This window comes from Eptatretus burgeri, chromosome 18, assembly GCF_056783735.1.
Source record: "Eptatretus burgeri isolate ZD-2024b chromosome 18, Ebu_testis_v1, whole genome shotgun sequence".
Taxonomy (NCBI): domain Eukaryota; kingdom Metazoa; phylum Chordata; class Myxini; order Myxiniformes; family Myxinidae; genus Eptatretus; species Eptatretus burgeri.
Genome location: NC_140978.1, coordinates 3174687 through 3195090, shown reverse-complemented (window position 1 = coordinate 3195090; position 20404 = coordinate 3174687). Strand labels below are relative to the sequence as shown.

The 20404-nt window shown below is 35.6% G+C and overlaps 1 protein-coding gene and 1 pseudogene across 5 annotated transcripts in view; one reads left to right on the top strand and one right to left on the bottom strand.

Annotated features, from left to right (window-relative positions):
* LOC147008480 (PDZ and LIM domain protein 3-like) overlaps positions 1 to 20404 on the bottom strand; it is a 148470-nt gene that overhangs the window by 71935 nt on the left and 56131 nt on the right. The window lies entirely within an intron of this gene.
* LOC147008481 (uncharacterized) lies at positions 11566 to 13160 on the top strand (annotated as a pseudogene).

Here is a 20404-nt window from a genome sequence, read left to right as displayed (position 1 = left end):
ACATATTACATTACATTACATACATTACATTACATATTACATTACACATTACATTACATATTATTATATTACATTATTACATTACATATATTTCATATATATTATTCATATATATATTCATATTATTATTATTATTATATTAAATATTACATTACATATTACATATATTATTATTATATATATATATATTATTATTATATTACATTACATATATACATATATATTATATATATATATACATATATATATTATTATACATACATATATATATATATATATATTATTATATATATATTACATTACATATATATATATATATATATATATATATTACATTGATACATTTACATATATTATTATTATATTGCTATTATATTATTACATACATAGCATATATATATATATACATATATACATATATATTAAGATATACATTACATATATATACACATTACACACACACACACACACACACACACATCACACACACATCACACACACACACACACACACACACACAGCGCACCACACACACACACAGATCACCACACACACACAGGTCACACACACAGAGCACACACACAGATCACACACACACACACACACACACACACACGTACCACACACACACACACACACACACACATCACCACACACACACACATTACCACACACACACATATACATACATTACACATTACACAACACAACACACACACACACACATTACACACACACACACGACACACACACACACACACACACACACACACACACACACACACACACACACACACACACACACACACACACACACACACACACACACACATTACAACACAACACACATGACACATTACACACACACACACACACACACACACACACATTACACACATACACACACATACACACACACACACACACACAAATACACATTACACACACACACACATTATTTCATTACATTACATATTATTACGTACACATATACACATTACTACATTACATATTATTATTATAATATTACATATTATTATATTATTATTATTATTATTATTATTATTACACATTATTATTATATTATTATTATATTAATTTATTATATTACATTATATATAAGACATATACATATATTATTATACATTACATATATATATATATATTACATACATTATTATATATTGACATTACATACATATATATTATTATTATTATCATTACATATTACATATTATATTATTACATACATATTATTATTATTATTATTATTGACATATTATTATTATTATTATTATTATATTATTATTATTACACATACATATTACACACACACACACACACACACACACACACACACACACACACACACACATCATCACTGATCATCATCACACACACACACACACACACACACACACACACACACACACACACACACACATCATCACACACACAACATCACACACACACACACACACACACACACACACACACACACACACACACACACACACACACACACACAACACCCAACACACACACACACACACACACACACACACACACACAACATCATCATCACACACACACACACACACATCAACACACACACACACACACAACACACACACACACACACACACACAACACACATCGCACATCATCATTACCACACAACACACACACACACACACAACACACACACACACACAACACACAACACACACACACACACACACACACAACACACACACACACACACACACACACACACACACACACACACACACAACACACACACACACACACACACACACACACACACACACAACACACACACACACATACACACACACACACACACACACACACACACACACACACATCAACACACACACACACACACACACACACACACACACAATACACACATACATATATATATACACCACAGTTACACACACACACACACACACATATTACATACACATTACACACATTACATATTATTATTACACACATTATTATTACATATTATTTCACATACATTACATACACACATTACATACATTACACATATTACATTACCATCACATCACAGCACACACACACACATACACACACACACATTACATTACATATACATTACATTACCATTACATTACATACATATTAGCATATTACATATTACATATTATTATTATTGACATATTATTATTATTATTTCACATTATTATTATTATTATTCATACATTACATTATTATTATTCATATTACATATTCATTATTATTATTATTATTCATTACATTACATTATTACATATTATTATTATTATTATTCATATACATTACATTCATATTATTATTCATATTCATATTATTACATATACATTACATACATTATTAATACATTATTCATATTATTATTACATTATTATTATTGAGTTACATATTATATATTATATTATTATTATATACATTATTATTATTATTATTATTATATTACATTGATATATATTATTATATTATTATTATTATTACTACATTATTATTATTATTATTTATTACATATTATTCATATTACATATATATATTACGACATTATTACATATATTCATATATTATTCATATTACATTACATTTACATTATTATTATTATATTATATATATTATTATTACTACACATATTATTATTATTACATTACATTAATACACATATATATTATTATTATTATTATTATTACATACATTACATATATTATTACATATTATATTATTCATTACGCTATTTCATATTATTATTATACATACATTATTATTACATATTATTATTACACATATATATTATTGATACATATACATATTATATATACATATTACATTACATATTACTACATATTATATTATTACTACATATTATTCATATATTATTATAACATTACATTATTGGCTATTATTATTAATACATACACATATATTATTACATTGACACATTACATATTATTACATACACACACATTACATTATCAAGACACACATTACATTACATTAATACACACACACATGACACACATTACGACACATCACACACACATACACACACACACATTACATTACACATATACACACATTACATATTACATTATTACACACATATATTATTACATTATTACATATTATTATTATATTATTATTGTTATTACATATTACATATATTACATTATTACATTCATATTCATACATTTACATTATTATTTACATTACATTATTATTATTATTATTATACATATTATTACATACATTATTATTATTATTATTATTATTATTCATTGATTACATTATTATTATTTCATATTATTATTATTATTATTATTATATTATTATTATTCATATTACATATTACATTAATATTATTCATTCATACATTACATTATTATTTAACGATATTATTAATATTATTACATTGACACATTATTATTACATATTATTACATATTATTATTACATTACGACATATTATTATTATTATTATTGCTATTATTATTATTATTATTATTATATTAATATTATTATTATTATTACATTACATTACATTATTACATTATTATTATTATTACATATATACATATTATTATATTAATACATTATTACATTATTACATTACATATTATTGATACATATTACATTACATTACATTATTACATTATTATTATTATATTATTATTATTATTATTATTATTATTATTATTATTATTATTATTATTATTATTACATTACATATTACATTATTACACATATATATTGAAGACATATTACATTACACATTATTGGTTGAAGACATATTATTATACATATTATTGTTATTATACATTAATACACATTACACACACACACACACACATTACCACACACACACACACACACACACACACACACACACACACATACACACACACACATTACATTACGACACACACATTACACACATATACATACACACATACATACACACACACACATACACATTACATACACACACACATATACATATATTACATATTGATACATTACATATTATTACATATTATTATTATTATATTATTATTATTATTACATACATTACATATTATTATATATATTATTCATATTATTGTATTACATACATATATTACATTACATATTATTACATACATTACATATTACATTACATATACAGACATACACACGTATTACATACATATACACATATATTATTCATACACATATATACATTACACATTATTATATACATTACATATATTACATACATATATATATTATTACATACATATTACATATACATACATACATTACATATACATACATACATATACATATTCATATATATATATATTCATATATATATATATTATATTATATACATTACATATATATATATATATATATACATACATGCACATGCCCAGGTTACTTTATATATATGTATATGTATATATTATTATTGCTATTACATATATATATTATATATATATATATATATATATATATATACATACATTACATATACATATATATATATATTACATATATATTATTATTATATATATATATATATTACATATATATTATTATTATATATATATATATATACATACATATATACATACATTACATATACATATATATATATATATATATATATATATATATATATATATATATTATTATTAACACACACACACATCACACATCAAGACACACACACACACACACACACACACACACACACACACACACACACACACACATACGCCACACACACATTACACACACACACACACACACACATTACACATTACATACATCAAGACACACATTACGCACACATTAATATCAACACACACACACACATACACACATTACACACACACACACACATTACACACACACATACACACACACACACACACACACATTACACATATTAATATCATTGATTACACACACATACAGCACATTGACACACGTCATCACACATACACACACACACACACACACACACATTACACACACACACACACACACACACACACACACACACACATCATCACACACAACACACACACAACACACACACACACACACACACACACATACACACACACACACACACATACACACACACACATATTACATACATACACATATTATTATTACATACACACATATTACATATATACACATACATTAACGTATATTATTATACATTATACATTACATTACATATACACACATATATACATACACATATATACACATACATACATTACATATTATTATATACATACATACATTACATATACATACATACATATACATATATTACATTACATACATTACATACATTACATATACATTATTATTATTATATTATATTATTATTATTATTATTATATTATTATTAGATATAATACACATATTATATATATACATATTATTACATATTATTATATATATATATATACATATTACATTACGCAATACGCCTGGTGTTGGCTTAATGGTGAGTGTGTTGGGCTTGGGATACTTGGATCCTGAGTTCAAATCCTGCTTGGGTGTTAAAGTAATACCAGGTGGGGTTGACTCTGCCTGTCATCCTTCTGAGGTCAGCAAAATGAGTGCCGGCATGCTGGTATACTGTGTTAGAGTGGCGACCCGTCTAGGATTGTGCCCAACAGCCAAGGAGACTGCCTCCGCAGCACCAATGCTCTTCATGGAGAATGGTCCCAGAAGACTGTAGTAAATATACCATGATGTAAAAAAGGAAGCCTTTTAGTTTTTGTGCTGGTTGAAAAAAACTTAAAAATGGGAGGTTATGTGTATTTCTGAAGAGCAAAGAAAAAAATTCGTTTTTGGGAGTGCTTGAGACAGCAGTCTGTTGCTTAGTCATATCCCAGGTTCAATTTCTGTCTGATTGAAAAAAAATTACAATTTTCCCAGAGGTTTGGATTAATTTGAAGCAACTTTTACTAAATTATTTTTTCTCTCCGAGGAGCGTTTATGTGTTTCAGGGTGGGACAGACAGGCAAACAGCCAGCATTAGCCTGCTATATATGTAAATACTATAAGAAGCCCATCCTGTGGTTAAAAAAAAGAAAACCAGGATAGAAAAAAAAAGACAGCCTTTTATTCTTGTGCTGGTTGAATGAGCTCAAAAAATGGGAGGTTATATAAGAAATGTTCTAAGTTGAAAATGTATTCACCTGATGCTTCAAGAAAAGAAAATAATAAAATGAGTTTACCAACTTATTGATTTATTCAACACAGTTGATTGGGTAAATCTTGGTTACAAATGTTGCAATTGTGTACACTGAAGTCACATTTCACTTAACTAACATTGCTTTTCACCACAGGCTTGGAAGGCATTCTTGGATCTTCTAATATTGCAAACAGGACAGTCAGTTTATAAGATCTTTCATAAAAAAGACGTGCTTTATGATGCACCCACTTGATGGTACTCTCTGGACCAGATCAGAAGTTATATTTTGGGGTTGATGGAGATGAAACTTCAATGAAAATCAAACTCGGTTGAGCAATTGCTCCACTGCTAAAGCTGAAATGCTGAACTGAACTACACTGTCAACATCATTCTGAGAAATTGTTAATCTGTGACCGTCAAAGTATTCCTTCTAAATTTTTAACTTTGCCAACTTCCAAAACAATGCTTTCTGGGGTACAATCAAATGCCAACCTTTTAATAAGAAGTAAAAAAAAAGACATAAAAGGTCACATCTCTCATTGTTTTAGTAATTTTGCTGCATGGAGTTAAAGGGCTAACCCACATTTATGTACAACTAAAATGGCCACCAGTCTACCAGTCGGCCATCTTTAATCAGATTGCAAAATAAAGTAAGGGGCACATGTATGCCATCATATACTGTGCTTGTGCCACGTTTGAACAAAATCGGACCATGCATGTCTGAGAAATGGTTGGGGACACATTTAAGTAACAAAATAGCCAACATTTGGCCATCTTGCATCTGATCTCAAAACAAAATGGCACTTATGTATGCCATCCTTCTTTATCCATGTGCAAGATGTATGTCCGAGAAATGGTTGAGGACGTGTTTGACACCAGGTGTTTTTTACAATAAAATGGTTGCCAGTCGGCCATCTTGGATCTGATGTCGAAAGAAAATGCCATGCATATGTAAGCCATCCTTCTTTATATGTGTGCCAAGTTATAACAACATCGGCAAATGCATGTCCTAGAAATGGTTGAGGACGTGTTCAACATCGGGTTTTTTTTACAAATAAAATGGCCACCAGTTGGCCATTTTGGATCTGATCTCAAGAAGAAATGACATGCATATGTAAGCCATCATTCATTATATCTGTTTGCCAAGTTTAAACATCGGTAAATGCATGTCTAAGAAATGGTTGTGGACGTGTTCGACACCGGGTGTTTTTTTTTTTTTTACAACTAAAATGGCCACCAGTTAGCCATCTTGGATATGATCTCGATAAAGAATGATGTGCATATGTAAGGCATTATTCATTATCTGTTTGCCAAGCTGAAAGAACATCGGTAAATGCATGTCAGAGAAATGGTTGAGAACGTGTTCAACATCGGGTGAGATCAAATCCGTTTTGGACTAAGTTCAATGGGGGATAATAACCAAGGAGTACACCAACGATTACAGCAGGTCTATCGTGTTGATTCACAAATTACTAAGAAATGTCAATGTGATTTTAAAGGTTTGTAATACAATGTGTTGCAAATTACCATTTGAGTAAATGAAAGATTTCATCTTGTTTGTACTGCACTTTGTCAGAAACAAGCTATACAATCATGATGCACATCAACAACAAAAAAGACATTTTCTTCAATATAGAACCTCCGTCTCTGAATAAAAATCAGGTTTAGTTTTGTGTCTCATCTGAGCACTTACATGTAGCTCAAAAGGTTGTAGCAACCCCAGGTTGAAATCTCATAAAATTCCACATACTGTGTTGAATCGTCTGTTGTTTCCCAACATCCTTGTTTTTCGTCTAGTCAATATATGTGGACACGCTCTTGCAGACGCCTTAGAGATTGCAGGAAAAAAAAACTGGAAACATGACTTATTTTCAGTACAATTTGTTTTCCTTATACCATGTGGGGCAGAGAAACAGGAGATTAAAAAAACCCAGTCATTAAATAAACATTTTGTATTTGCCAAATTACAAATATGCCATCATGAAGCACATAGCATGCCATTTATTTCTTGAATATCACATCTTCGACGTGACCTCCATCTCTGCACAGGCATTCCTCTAGATTTTCACACATTTCCCATGACGTGGTATAACATCTCCAAAGAAATTTCGGCAATTTTTTGACAAAGTCTTTCTTTCAGCTCTTCAATATTGTGTGGGTGATGAGTGCACACTTTGCTTTTTAAGTGCCCCCATAAAAATGTCAATGCTGACAGATATGGGGACCTCGGATGCCAAGTAATGACACTATTACTGCAGATGACGATGTTGATGAAAAAGTATTCGAACGGCAGCCATTGACACTCTGGCATTATGAGACATTGCGCCATCTTGTTGAAACCAACCGGCCTCATTAACTTGAGGCAACCTCGTAGCTAGTTGATCAGTCAAAAAAGTTGTGATCATGCCGGCATAGCGGAGATCAGTTTTTAAAATCTCTCGTTTCTCTACCCCCACCCTGCAGTACAGATGAGCATATTCAACACTTAGGCATGAAATTTTGATTCAATCCTGATTTTACACACCTTGATAATCCAAAACAAAAAATTGGTCTCAATTTAGACACTTTCAACTACCCTTGAGCAATTTGCTCCACTTCTCACTCGATGGCTTAAAACTCACATCTGTTCTTGGTTGACCACAGATTTTCATTTTCTCAAAATAACATGGCTAATTAGAAAATACAACAAATCTCAGTCAGTTGTAAATTACCTGACTTTCAAAATAGTCATGGTCCAGTACACATAATCATTTCCTGAAGCACATGCCTTATATTACCATATGGTGATTTAAAACAACTTTTTAAATGAGGTTAAAACTCCTTTTCTTCAAGTCATGCTACAGATACGGGGACCTTGGAGGCCAAGTAATGTCACTATTCCTGCAGATGATGTGATGATGAAAAAGTATTCGTACGGCAGCCATTGACACTCTGGCAGTACGAGACGTCACACCATCTTGTTGAAATCGACTGGCCTCATTGACTTGAGGAAACCTCGTAGCTAGTTGATCAGTCAAAAAAGTTGCAACCATGTTAGCATAGCAGAGGTCAGTTTTTAAAATCTCTCGTTTCTCTGCCCCCACCCTGCACATGTGGGATGAAACCAAAGCAAATTAGCATCTTTCATTTCACTTGGTCATCAAGAAAATATTTTGTCTAAATTTTGATATTTTTGAGTCATTTCATAAACCTTAATAAATGCACTTTTATTTGAGGTTGATTTCATATTTAACAGTCTTAATGTTGCACTAACTGACAAAGATATGATCCCTTGTTTCACATTTCATACATTTTTCTACAATGTTTCTACAATGACTGTTCCATTGTTAGTTTGCAACTTATATGTTTTCCTGCCAAGTTGAATAGGCTCATAAAGATGAAACTAGTTCTATTTCACCATCATTTCGGGGCAGTAAATACCACAGAGCAGTTTTATGTAATGATAACATAGCAATTGTTTTGACAATGAGTGATGCATCTTTCACAAGTTATCAAGACAATAATAGGAACAGCAATAATAGCACTAACATCCCATACCTAGAAACAAATGTACACGCACAAAATATGTGTGTGTGTGTGTGTGTGTGTGTGTGTGTGTGTATGTATATATATATATATATATATATATATATATATATATATATATATATATATATATATATATATATATATATATATATATCTTCTTCTTCTTTCGGCTGCTCCCGTTAGGGGTCGCCACAGTGGATCATCTGTATGATCCGCATAGTGATTTGGCACATGTTTTACGCCGGATGCCCTTCCTGACACAACCCTCGTCGCCTCTTACGACACAGGGATATGGTACACCTATTTTAACCGGGGTATATATACACCGGCCCAGTACACTGGTACTCGCTTCGCCGACCTCGGAAGGATGACAGGCTGAGTCAACCCCCTGGTGTATTAATTCAGTGGCCCAACGGGGCTTGAACTCAGGACCTTTTGGATCCCAAGCCGCTGCCCTAACCACTGCGCCAACACCAGGCATATATATATATATATATATATATATATATATATATATATATATATATATATATATATATATATATATATATATATATATATATATATATATATATATATATATATATATATATATACACACACACACGAGGTCTGTCTAAAAAGTAACGGGACTGAGTCTGCTGTGTGCTCCACTTACACAACTTGAATGAACGGGTTGCGTCACAGTCTTTCGCAACATATGATTTCCAGCAATATATATGATTTGTGATGGTATGGTTGAGTGCGCTCATTGTGTGATTTTTTTTTTACAAGTCGTGCTATGAGACGTGAGCAGAGAGCCAATCTGAAGTTTCTTGCCAAGCTTGGCAAAACACCTTCTGAATCTTATGCAATGCTGCAGCAAGTCTACGGGGAAGAAACGATGTCATGTACACGTGCATTTGAATGGCACAAGAGGTTCAAAGAGGGACGGGAGGAGGTTGAAGACGATCCAAGGTCTGGAAGATCTTCAACGAGCAGAACGGTGGACAACATCGAGCGTGTGAAGCAGATGGTCTGCACAGATCGTCGACTCACAGTGAGGATGATTGCTGAGCAACTTTCCATCAACAAGGACACTGTCTGGAGCATCATCACTGAAAATTTCGAAATGCACAAGGTGTGTGCAAAGATGGTCCCCAAGCTGTTATCCGAGGACCAGAAACAGCAAAGAGTCACTGTCTGTCAAGACATTATCGAGCGCCTCGAGGACGATCCAGACCTGCTCGGGAGGGTCAATACTGGCAATGAATCGTAGATATTCGAGTACGATCCCGAGACCAAACGGCAGAGTCGTCAGTGGAAAAGTCCGGCGTCACCAAGACTAAAGAAAGCAAGGAATTTGAAGTCGAAGGTCAAGGTGATGCTCATCGCGTTTTTTGACATCAAGGGCATCATCCACTTCGAGTTTCTACCACAGGGTCAAACAGTGAATCAATACGTGTACAAGGGGATCATCCAGCACCTCATGAGATTAGTCTGGGACAAGAGGAGGGATCTGTGGGAGAACAATGCCTGGGTGCTCCACTATGACAACACCCCTGCTCACAGTGCCCTGAGCATCCAACAGTTTCTGGTGGAGAGGAACATGCCAACTCTGGAGCAACCCCCGTATTCGCCAGTCTTGCCCCTTAGTGTATGTTGTTATGCAGCAATTCATACAATGGTCAACTTTTCATATAGAATCTGGAAACTTGTGTTTTTTCACTTCCTAAGATCACATAGGACTACAAATCAGCTGTTTGCAATTTTTCCAAACATTGCTAATGACAAAAATCCAAGATGGCGGCAAGTGAGTGATGAAAATTGATAAAAAAAAAATTTATGACAAATTTCCTTTCGTATTTTCAGACACAGTGTATGCAGTAGAAGATCTATAATAGATATCATGATCATAATCCCTAACACTCAGCATAATCATAATCCCTAACACTCATCAATATGAGCACTCTGATATCTTTTCCTTGATCCTGCATATTTAGGCAATATACGTGTCGTGTCTTTAACATAAAAATGATCAATTATGTGTTTTTTCTCTATTTGCAGATAAGTCATGGCACAGAGCGAAGAACCCCCGGAGAAAAGGGCGCGCACAGAAATAAACTATAAACTCTGCATAAAGTGTCAGAGCTCCAAACAAGAGCAATTGAAAGAACCACCACAATCTGAAGAACATTCAACGTACGACAAATTCTTGACAGCGGTTCGTTTGAGAGCGAGTTTTGGGAACAGTGAGTTCATTGCACTCAGTGAAAAAAAAAATCGGGGACTTGACAGCAGGTGATCTAAGTGACAAGCATGTCATGTGGCACAGAACATGCTACGCGGCAAGCACCAATAAAGAACATATAAAACGTGATGAAAAGCGATATAAACGAGCCTGTGCAACATCCGATGTTAGTCTTCTTCAACGAACCATAGGGAGACCAGCAACCTCATCGCACCATGGAGAACCTGAAGAACTGTCAGTATCAGGAAGGCACACTCATTCAAAATCCATGAACTACAATAAAAGTAAGTGCTTTTTCTGCCATGACAAAGTTGAAGATGTTTTGCACGAATTCTGGTTAAGAAATATTGGAACTCTGATACATGCTATAGTGCAACACTCCAACAACCCAGAGTGGAAAATGAACTATGCTTATGTCATATCTGACAATGACGCACTGTCACAGGACATTGTGTATCACAAGCAGTGCATAACTGAACAGTGGCAACTTCTGAAGCGTGAGCTTCAGTGTGCTGGAGACAGTCTACCCTCCTCAAATACCCCTTCCGGTGGCAATACCGATGATAGTGAAACAACTGTTCACTATATAGCAGCCGAAATCGAGTTCTTTGCTGAAATACAGGAGCGTATCGAACAAGGTGAAATCATACCCATCGAGGAAGCAGAAACGGACAATGTATCGAAGATGAAACAACACGATATTGAATATTGGTCAAGATTTTCAAATGCCCAAACAGCACGGAGATGGTTGCGAGAGAAAATCGAGAAGAATGTCAAACTCGTTCAGTTCACACTATTGCCAAATAAGCCTACGCTGATACATTCCAAGGCCAAACAAAACGCAGCAGTCGGAGAAGCAGTACACAGACCTGACCCACATGATAACATGAAGAAGATCTTCGAAACTTCCATGGTGCTATGTAAATCGATTGAGCAGGTCAAAAAGGACCCATGGGTTTTCAATGGAACGCTGGAAAACTCAGCAGAAGATGTAGTTCCACATGAACTACATAGCATGATTCTATGGATCTTGAAGGGCATGTACACAGTAAAAACTGAAGCCCGAACACATGATTTGAATCAGTCAGCAACGGTCATCTCTCAGCAAATACTGCAAGCACATAGAGCTCTGCAAGTGTGAAGTAAGTGTTTTTTACATAAAAGTAAGTGTTTACACAGAGCTCTAGAAGTGTGAAGGAGCTGAGGACACATGCAACAATGTCGCAATTGATGAGAAAAATGAGGACTTGGATGACTAAATAATTATATATGCCTAAGCATCTTTGTGTTTTGTATTTGCACATCCATTCAAATTGTATGTTCTTAGTACTACAGAACGTCCTTTTTGTGCATATTTGGCTGTCATCTTTTGGGGGGTTCGTAAATAATGCCTAACTGGGTTAAATTTAGCTGAACAGATATTTTTTATCATCTCTGAATGTGCTATAATGGGTAAAATATGGCGATTTCTCAAATTTTGGGTTTTGGTGACTGCTTATGAATAAAAAAATTGGAAACAGCTGTTTTTGTGTTCACTGTAAACATAGGAAGTGCAAAATTACAAGTTTCCAGATTCTATATGAAAAGTTGACCAAATTACACAATGACATACACTACCTGGTGATTTTTTTCCTATTCCCCAAGCTCAAGGGGGTGATCAACGGGACCCGATTTCCTGATGTGGAGGCCATCAACAGGGCCGTGATGACGGAGCTCCAGAGGATTCCAGAAGAAGCCTTCCAGGGGTGCATTGAAGCGTGGAATAAGAGGATGGACAAGTGTGTGAGACGGGAGAGAAACTATTTGGAATGGGAGAAGCTGTGTTTTCAATATATATTTTGGAATAAAATTTCTGTGAAGTCAGTCCGATGCTTTTTAGATGGACCTCGTATATATATATATATATATATATATATATATATATATATATATATATATATATATATATATATATATATATATATATATATATATATATATATATATAATGTCCAGTGCCTATAGAAACTCTACACCCCCTTTTAAAAGTTTCACCATTTGTTGCCTTACAGCCTGGAATTAGATTGCATTAAATCAGACTTTTTCCACCTTTATTTACACCTCGTAACCCACAACTTCCAAGTTAAAAACAAATTCTAGAAATTTCAGAAAATTAATTAAAAATACAAAACTAGAATATCTTGGTTGGATAAGTTCCCACCTCTCTGAGTTAATACTTGATGGAAGCACCTTTTAACAGCAATTACAGCTGTGAGTCAGTTGGGTCTCTACCAACTTTGCACACCTTGACTGAACAATATTTGCCCATTCTTCGGTACACAACATTTCAAGCTTAGTGAAGTTGTGTGGGAAGCATTGACGTACAGCAATCTTCAAGTAATGCCACAGATTTTCGATAGGGTATAGGTCAGGGATCTGACTGGGCCACTCAAGGACATTTATCTTTTTGTTCCTTAGCCACTCCATTGTAGCTTTGGCTGTGGACTTTGGGTCATTGTCATGCTGAAAGGTGAACTGTCCCAATTTCAGCTTTCTTGCAGAGAGCATCAGGTTTCCTTCAGGATTTTTCTGTATTTTGCACCATCCATTTTCTCTTCTATCTTGACAATTGCCCAGTCCCTGCTGATGAGAAAATCCCCATAATATGATTTTGCCACCACCATGCTTCACAGTTGGGATGATATTGTTTGGGTGATGTGCTGTGCTGGGTTTGTTCCAAATGTAACATTTTGCATTTAGGCCAAAAAGTTCCATCTTGATTTCCTCAGACCACAAAACATAGTTTCTGATTCTCTGGAATGTTTTTTGGCAGATCACAAATGTGACAAGGTGAGCTTTTTTGAGTAATAGCCTCTGTCTTATCACCCTACCGTACAGGCCAGACTTGTGGAGTGCTTTGGGTATTTGTTGTCACATGCACACAGTGACCGTTCTTTGCCATAAAGGCATATAGCTCTTTCAAAGTTGCCTTTGGCCTCTTGGTGGTTTCTCTGATCAGTCTCCTTCATGCATCGTCATCCACTTTGGAGGGACAATCTGATCTAGGCAGGGTCTTGGTGGTACCATACATCTTTCACTTCTTAATGATTGTCTTGATTGCACTCCAAGGGATATTCAAGGCCTTTGAAATATTGTTATACCCATCCCCTGATATGTGCCTTTCCACAACTTTATCCCAGAGGTCTAGTGAAAGCTCATTGGTGATCATGGTTGAGTCTTTGCTGTGAAATGCACTACCCAGCAGAGAAAACCAACAGAAACAGCTGATTTTATTCTGAAACTACAAAGGCACTCGGTAGAGCGCATACCTCTACCATGCAATGCCTCATCCACGAGAATATATCGGGCCCAATACATTTTTGAAATATCATACAATACCGTATATTGTTTTTGGCCCGATCCCTTAATGGTGAAGATTCACTTTTGAATTAAATAATTCTCGTATGCGGATCCAGAATCGAATATTCACCAAAATTGAAACAATTAATCATTGTCACACACCCAAGCTCTCCACCAAATTTTGTCCGAATCCGTCCAAACTTTTGAGATATCATGCTATATATCGTTTTTGCCCCCATCTCTCAATGGTGAACAATCACTTTAAAATTATCATAGTCGGATCCGGATCTGGATCTTCACCAAAATCGAATCAGTTTGTCCTTGTCACACACCCAACCTGTCCTCAAAGTTTCATTTGAAATTTGGTGGGCAGGATGGGTCCACAACTTTTTGAGATATCCCGCACACAAACAAACAGACAGACAGACAGAGGTAAAAACATAACCTCCTTCCACCTTCTGTAGCGGAGGCAAAAATCACACTAGTTTCCCATGGGGAATACGTCACATGTGCCAAGTTTCAGTTTTTTTTTTCCACGGAGCAGTTTTGGAGATACATAGGTCCAACATTTTTTTCCCAACATGGTTGCCACACCATGTGACCTATGACATCATACTTATCATTAAAACATTCTACATGAGTCGTCGCAGAAATGGTGACAATTTTGTCAGACCAAAATGCACAATCGGATTAGCAGTTGCAGAGAAAAGAGAGAAAATTAGCATGTATGGATTTATGTATGTATGGACGGACAACCCAGAGACGTAACGCCTCAGCCAACTTCATCAGTTGAGGTGTAAAAATTGTTCATTTTTGTGTATGCATTTTTTTTAAAATAAAATGGGCTTTTCAGTAAGTTTCTAGATGTTTTAAAACGTAAAGTAATATGACATTTAAAATGCAATAAACAACCCCAACAGTTAAAATCCCAATTTACAGCTAAGTGGTAGCCCAAAGATCCATAAATTATGGACATGGTGGATGAATGAGAAAGATAACAAACATTGCCATGGCTCAGCAATGCAAATTCATCCAAAGGACAAAAATAAAAATAAAACAGGAAAAGTGGGGAAAAAATAAATTAATGTATAATGACAAAACATGAACTATGGAGTAAATGGCTCTATGCATCTTACTACAATAACCCACTGAGATGTAGATCTGCCAGCAATTTGGAGTGCCCCAAATATATGACCAAGCAGGGAAAGAGGAGAGGAAGGGGTGGGAAGGTCACTGCTCCAAATGATTTCCACAGAGGGGTCACTCTGATAAAACATTCAGGTCACAGGACTGGAATTCCAAACCTACCACACCACAGTGCTTCAGGTGAAGGTGGTCCAAAGAGGGAAGGGCTGCAAGCATTGTAACATTGCGATGGTTCTGATACCGTGTGAGATGCATTGTGACGTCCTTCATAATGTAGGTCATAAGACATTATTGGCTGCCAAAAGAAGATAAAAACATTGGCATGGTTTTTTTTTCTTGAAGGACCATCAGGAAAGTCCTGGACAAGTCGGATAACCACCATTCATCTAAAATGTCACCTGTGAGAAGTAACCACCTTCCACATGTACTGGTGAAATTTGCAAGATGCCTTCTCACCCACGTGGAGGGTGTGGGGTGGAATTATTTTGTGTTCATAACCTGACCCTGGGTATCCTCCACAGCATGTATGCAACATTTGGTGGATATCAGCGAAGCCGTTTTATGTTCAATAAGGGTCAGAGAGATATAACCACAAAGAGAGTTGCCAAATTTTAGTATGATGTTGAGTCACATATGATGAAAACTGCAATCCTGGGGTAATCGTGTTCTGTTAATAAGTGGAATGCTATTACCTTCCCAGGCAGCCTTTCCATATCAACCACTTTGCAAGCCACTTGCCTAACCACTCAGCAACCGGAGCAAGTGAGTACGAGAGGTGCTTCATTATGTTAACAAAAAATGGCCACCGTAGTCTGATTCAAAACGATACTACATGCAATGAAATATTTCGAAGCATATACTATGTGTGCGTATATATATATATATATATATATATATATATATATATATATATATATATATATATATATATATATATATATATATATATATATATATATATATATATATATATATATATATATATATATATATCTATACACCCTGTTATGCAAATTCATAATATTTTGAAAAATGCAGTTCATACTTTTATTGTTATTTCTACTTTTCATCCTAATTCTTTAAGATCTGCATTATAAACATTATAAACTCCTCCACCCCTCCCCAAAATGCACAATGGCAGGGAGCTCCTCCTTACTCCTCATTACTTTGTTTATTTCTTTCTTTGCCTCTTCCTATAGTACTCTCTGTGGCCGCTGCGAACACAAGAAATTTGTGTGGGAATGTTGTTGTCACAATTGAGGATCGAGTAAAACTGAGAACGATGACCCAGACAGCGTTTGTTTGCTTGAGTACCACGACAGCACTGTTGGATACCGCCATGTTGTTAAACAGTGCCAAGCTCTCCGTTCCGTTGCAGGTGCTCGCTTGAGTGCTTCGAATCAAACGAGTTGCTTGGCTCGTTGAAAATGAGCTGCTTGTGAACAGAACATGTCCCAGGTATTGCCTGCAGGAAGTGCTGAATCTTGAACAATGCTATATACTTCAGATGCGGATATTAAGATGGAGATTAAAGATGGCTTCCTGTCTGCGTTTATGTTGTTACGTTTCTGCTCAACTGGCACTCCTCCGAGGCAATGGCATTCAACATATAGCGATCCTAAGATAGTTATCTCATTAGTATTCCTTCAGTTAGCCTTTTTCATATTATGTCTAGTGGGTAAATGGGTCAAGATATATTACGTAGGGCTTTTAGTTAGGTCTTCAACGTGCTATTCTTTCATTTATTTTACTTTACTTTGTTTCATACACAAACCCGTCAGGCATGCATGTCAGATCAGAGACTCTTCTCGCCAGCGGGAGGAGGCAGCACCGCCTCATTTGCATATGCATGCCATTTCCTTATTTAAATGGTACACCACAAACCAAACAACGCCTCACCTTAGTCCTTTACCACACTCACCACAATACTACAACGCCCACCACAATCATGACAAATGCCTCCTAAAATTTCCCACAACAACCTATGCCTGACATCTTCACCACAAACGCCACAATTCACTTCAGTCTCCTCACTATGATCACCTCAACCATTCCCAACATTTCAATACCTTCACCACAAATGCTCCAACTGCCACAACCACTGTTAGCTCCAGAAACGCTCACCACAGTCTCTTCGGGGGCTGGAAGAAAGATGGATATTGTGAGCTGGGGTGTTTCGGCGTGTAACTTGAAGGGCAGGCGTACGCTGGGGGTCATTCGGCAACATTTGGGTCGCTCCAGTGTTTCCCTAAATAAACACACTCAAACGGAGTCCAGCGTATGTTCAAGACCAGAGAGTGCTCACGAAAACCTTTGGCCAATGTTAATTTGTGGAGCTCTGTTGCGTGGCCTGGCTGAGAAGAAAATGAGGCCATGTTCGACTCGGGAGTTTGACAGGGCATGGCTACAGTGAGGGGTGACTAATATGTACCAATGAGGGAGCCCAGGAATGCCCACCAGGCCTTCTGAGCCACTTTTTGGCCCCTCCCTCACCCAGGCTCTATAAAAGAAAGCAAATCAGGCTCTTTCATCCAGGCACTTTTTCGTCCAGCCTCCGAGCAGAATCTCTCTGGAGCCTTTGCCCAGCCGAGCGCCATCGAGCTGAGAGAGCGGCACAACCTAGCGGGGCGGAGCGAGTGTTGCCGGGGTCATTGGTGGGGTCATCCCTGGGTCATCGGTGCTCGGCATTGGCTGCGTTCCTCAGCCAATATTATTAACACCTACAGACTGTCTCACACATCCTGTTAAGCTTTCTTATCACACATCTTGTTCTCCCATCCTTCTCGTCCACTGTAGACGCACGAACTAAAAGTGCAACGATTACTGATTCGCACCGTGCACACCATCCTCTTGCATCATGCTGCACAACATCTTTGCATCTCCCTCTCACACACCATAGACACCCAAGTTTTCTTCCCTCCTCCCCCCTACCAAAGCAAGTGGGTTGCATAGGTCCATGGACCGCAACAGGTATAACGAGGTCGCTACACCTCAGCTGTTTCTCTTATTTGTGGATTCAATATCATTTCTTCATGGCACCTGTAATATGTGTAACACAAGTAGGACTAGCATAACCCGCGCTCTGCGCGACATGTTGGGGTGGGTGTGTTTGAGAAAGGAACTGATGCAGAGTATCAGTAGTAATTTTACTTTAATGCAGTAAGTGGAATACGATTTCACTGTTTCAGAACCATTTTATTTACTTTTTTTTTGTACCATGCACCTCATATGGTCTTTGAGATAATGTAAGCTGAATATCACGTTACTCGAGCGCAGAACAAAGTCGAAGATAGCACGACACGAAACCACAAACTCGGAAATAATATATAAGATTGCAGAAGTTTATATCAGGGTAACTCTGCACTGTGTCTTCTTTTATAAATAATTGCATTTCGTTTGCTGCACACACATAATCCTTGATTTCCCCTACTGTACATTTTGTGAATAAACCCATTATTGTGCCACATACTTTTTCTCGCCTTGCTGTGTAAATAAATTGCTTGTTATAAATGTGCCCAGCTCGTTTTCATCTTTTCCCTCATTGGTCCAGCATGGTCCGCACATTAGCTTTGCCGGGGGATTAAATTTCCTCAACAGATTGGCTCTCACATCAGTCGGGCATTGCGCTAGTGGTAAGCTTGGCCACCTTAATCAAAATCCAATAAAGATAAAAGTAGCACAACTGAGGGTGTGATTCCCCAATAAGGAGACTGCATGTAAGGATAAGTAAGGATACTGCATAAGTAAGGAGACTGCATGTACCACAGTTAAATGGTAGTCAGATGGAGGACACTGGGTCATGGTGTGAAGTCAGACGGAAGACAATTGTTGGCATTCGTGGTGGATTAGCAACCCACCATGACACAGACTTATTCGTGTGCAACAGCTTCGATTCCTGGT